Source organism: Halyomorpha halys, unplaced genomic scaffold (genome assembly GCF_000696795.3).
Source record: "Halyomorpha halys isolate HHAL.00 unplaced genomic scaffold, Hhal_1.1 Scaffold224.1, whole genome shotgun sequence".
NCBI lineage: Eukaryota > Metazoa > Arthropoda > Insecta > Hemiptera > Pentatomidae > Halyomorpha > Halyomorpha halys.
The window spans coordinates 569,101-574,355 of NW_027111010.1; positions in this window are offsets into that span (position 1 = coordinate 569,101).

Here is a 5,255-nt window from a genome sequence, read left to right on the forward strand (position 1 = left end):
CAATTTCTTAATAGTAGTAAATAAAATATTTACTATTCATGATTTATAATGGTATTCTAAAAGTAATATTAAATATTGAAGCACGAAGATTGTGATTCCTAAATACTAAGAATACCAGTTAATGTTCTGCTATAATATGATAATTCTAATGGTAATGGTAATGTTGATAAAATATTATTAATAAGTCTACATTTTTTTACAAAAATACATGTTAGAAAAAAATCATTATTTTGTCTGTTAGATATATTAAATTAGTAGTGTCAAGTGGTTTTACACAGAAAATTGTAAAATGTTTATATTTATTTTTTTGTAATATCAAATTTTCATTTTAATTTATACTAACATTATTTTTATCGTGTTTAATTTATAAGGTACTCTCTGAAGTTTAACTTTGTTAGAATCAAATTAAATTAGATTTATGAAAACTTAGATAATTTTGTATTGTCCTAATTACATGTATATTATAATTCATTAAATCATGTAACTATTTTATTATAATTATCATAAATTAAGGCATTTGAACTTATAATCTATTGGTTGACTAGATTAAATATTGATTACTGCATTAACACATTTGTTAGTAACAATATTTTTTCAATCAAACAGTAGTCATTTTTAGTCATATTATTTTTAAAAAAAAATTTTCTAATGGTTCTTTCAATAATTTATGAAAATCATACTTTCTAGTGACAATCACATTTTTAATTTATTTTATAATATAAGGATTTTTAATTAATTTATGAATATGTCTGGTTCTTTTTATATCATTCTAGCTTTACGAGTAAGATTACCCAACGATTTTCAATGTTTCAGGTATTTGTAATAAAATTATTATTACCGTGATGTACACAACAACCGTCTTACATATGTTTTTTTGTATCATAGTAAGCTTATTGTGTAAATCACTTTCTGTACCATCTGCAGCATCACTTTTTCTTCACGAGGTAGACCGTATAAGACATAAAAAAGGAAGAGAGTTACATCTAATTTTGAACAATATCAAGGTCATTAGTATTTTTTAATTAAAAAAATGTTTTATATATTTTCGAACTTAAATTTTGAAATGAATCACTGCTTTGCCTGAATAGTGGGACATCTGACAAACAGAAACATTTTGGTTATATTTTGAAATGATTATTATTATTATTATCGTGGTGTACACAACAACCATCTTACATATTTTAGTAACATAGTAAGCTTGTTGTTGTGTACATTACTTTCTATACCATACAATTAAGGATAAGTCTAAGCACCTGGTGTGGATGTTTAAAAAAAAAAAACTTTTCTGACTAAATTGAAAACGGCCAGTTAAGAAAAAAAATATAAAAATTTTTTTCATAACTTACCGTCAAGATTTGTCACCTAATTGAATAATATCAACAAATATATTTAAAATTTAATAAATGATTATATATGATAATTTGAATAAAATATGATATTTGTTAGAAGGGCATAAGCTCGACTAACTAAGATTATATTGGATTACATATTTTGAACCCACAGAAAACATTTATGTGAAATATTAAAGTTTTTATTTGTGGCGTCATATAAAAAGTGCTTGCTTAAACTTCCTAGAACGTTTGTATATACCTTTATAGGTACCATCTTGTGGACTTCCCAAAAATATGTTTTAGTTAAAACAAAAATTTTACAAAAGTTAACTCCAACTTAAAAGAACTGAAGGGCATGATTGCTAGACCATATGTAGGCACATTTAGAGAAAAGTATTTCATTATGCAAGCATGGGCACCTTTCATTTTCGTTAAAATATTAGGAAATAATATAGTTTTAAATGTTCAGTGTAAATTTATCTTGGAATTATTCTATTTCAAATCGATTATTAATGGTATTTGTATGTGTTATATTTAAGGTTAAGGAAAATATATCAGGTCAAGAAAAGTTCATTACTTCATTTTACGCGTGTTTTAATATTTTCTCAATATACCATTAAAAGATAATGAATGAGAGTAACTCCTAGATCAACAGCTAATAGTATCTTAGAATAGTCCAAAAATTATGTAAATTATTGTTTACAGTTTACATTATACTATGTATGGAAACTGAAACATAAATTAATTAAAAAAAGAACACTTATTTATGAAACTAAACTTAAATTTATCATTAATAATTAGTTAAGAATAAATATATGTGCATACGGAACATTATTGAAAGTAAAACTAATGAAAACTAACATTTCAAAAGTTTTAAAGTTGTTAGGTGCAACACTATATCAAACATGATTTGGTCTACCTGATAAACCATTAAAATCTATCTGTTTCGTAATAGTACTAGGTTAAATATCTGTTATGTATTACAATTTAATTACATTAATCCACACCTTAAACCCTTTACTTGGGTATATGCCTGAGTTTGTTATCGAGGATCTTACTATCACAGAAGTAATGTATAATTGGACAACCAATAATAAAGTTCAGTTTGGAAATTGTGAAATGTGAAGTATTCACTATATATAGTATTTGGGCTACATTTATATGCATCTTAGTACTTTATTTGAACAATCTTTATCTTAAATATTTGTCTGACGGTTGTTGAGAAGGGCCTTACTGTCATGTGAGTAATGTCTGATTGGGCAACCAATAATAACGTTCAATTTCTTAATAGTAGTAAATAAAATATTTACTATGCATGATGATTGAACTACATTAATATGCATCTAAATACTTTAATTGAATGTTTTCCCAACGGTTGTTATCGAGGATCGTACTATCACAAGAGTAATGTCTAATTTGACAACCAATAATAACGTTCAGTTTCCAAATAGTAGTAGGTGAAATATGTAATATGTATAGCATTTGAACTACATTTATTGCATTTATTTTCCCGACGGTTGTTATTGCGTGTTTAGTATTTAAATGGTAGTTTGTGATATATCTACTACGTATGGCGATTGAACAACATTTATATGTATCTTAACACTTTAATTGAATATTTTCTTGACGGTTGTTTACCTGGGCCTTACTCTCATATGAGTAATGTCTCGTTGCACAACCAATAATAATGTTTAATATCCAAATGGTAGTATGTGATATATCTACTACGTATGGGGATTGACCTACATTTATATGCATCTTAATACTTTAATTGAATGTTTTCTAAACGGTTGTTATCCCGGGTCACACTCTTATATGAGTAATGTCTGATTGTACAACCAATAATACTGTTCAGTTTGAAAAGTGTTGTAGATGAAATATCTACTACGTATAGCGATTGAACTACATTTATATGCATCTTAATACTTTAATTCTTGAAGAAGTTTGTCGGGGGGTGCGGTCAGCAAAGAACAAGATAAATAAACAAAACCATATTTATTTATTTTATGCCGACGTTTCGAGCTGAGTTTCAGGTCAAAACGTCGGCATAAAATAAATAAATATGGTTTTGTTTATTTATGTTGTTCTTTGCTGACCGCACCCCCCGAAAAACTTCTTCATGCATTAATCTACGGTCAACTATCTACACCTCAATAATACTTTAATTGAATGATTTCTCGACGGTTGTTTTCCAGGGCCATACTCTCATATGAGTAATGTCTGGTTGCACAACCAATGGTGATAAAACTACATTTATATGCACCTTAATACTTTAATTGAATGTTTTCTCGACGGTTGCTTTCCAAGGCCTTATTCTCATATGAATAATGTGTGGTTGCACAACCATTGAAAATGTTTACTTTCCAAATGGTAGAATGTGAAAAATCAACTACGTACGGCGATTAAATGTAGTTTAATCGCCGTACGTAGTTTATATGAATATTAATACTTTAATTAAAGGTTTTCTCGACGGTTGGTATCGAGGGCCTTACTATCTTATGAGTAATGTCTAATTGCACAACCAATAATAATGTTGAGTTTCCAAATGGTAGTATGTGAAATATCTACTACTTATGGTAATTGAACTACAATTATATGCTTCTTAATACTTTAGTTGAATGTTTTCTAAACGGTTGTTATCCCGGGTCACACTCTTTTATGAGTAATGTCTGATTGTACAACCAATAATAATGTTCAGTTTGAAAATTGTTGTAGATGAAATATCTACTACGTATATCGATTGAACTACATTTATATGGATCTTAATACTTTAATTGAATGATTTCTCGACGGTTGTTTTCCAAGGCCTTACTCTCATATGAGTAATGTCTGGTTGCACAACTAATAATAATATATATTTTCAAAATGGTTAGTGAAATATCTACTACGTCAGGCGATTGAACAACAATTATATGCATCTTAATACTTTAATACACTTATATGGATCTTAATATTTTAATTGAATGTTTTCTCGACGGTTGTTTTCCAGGGCCATACTCTCATATGAGTAATGTCTAATTGCACAACCAATAATAATGTTTAGTTTCCAACTGGTAATGTGTGAAATATCTACTACGTACGGCGATTAAACTACATTTATATGCATCCTCATACTTTAATTGATGGTTTCCTAAGGGTTGGTATCGAGGGCCTTACTATCTTATGAGTAATGTCTAATTGCACAACCAATAATAATGTTTAGTTTCCGCTTGGTAGTATGTGGAATATTTACAACGTATGGTAATTTAACTACATTTATATGCATCTTAACACTTTAATTGAATATTTTATTGACGGTTGATTACCTGGTCCTTACTCCCATATGAGTAATGTCTCGTTGCACAACCAATAATAATGTTTAATTTTCAAATGGTAGTATGTGATATATCTACTACGTATGGCGATTGAACTACATTTATATGCATCTTAATACTTTAATTGAATGTTTTCTCGACAGTTGGTATCGAGGGTCTTACTCTCATATGAGTAATGTCTCGTTCCACAACCAATAATAATGTTTAGTTTCCAACTGGTAATGTGTGAAATATCTACTACGTACGGCGATTAAACTACATTAATTTGCATCCTTATTCTTTAATTTAATAAAGAATCCTCGTGAATAATTAACGGAATCAGCCTTAACAAACCATACGACCGAGTTTGGCAATTGCATTTGTAATAAAAAAATTTTTAATTGTTATTGTTCTAGACTTGTCAGGTTCAGTTTTAGCTTCGTAAATACGATTTTAATATCAGGTATTTATAAAGATGTGAGTGCAGATAATCGTGGTGCTCAACAACCGTCTTACCCATGTTTTTTTTAAACATGGTAAGGTAGTTGTTGTGTCCATCACTTTCTGTACAGCCTGCTGGATCACTGATACTTCACGAGTATAATATTCTTACCATTTAAGACAGTATTTA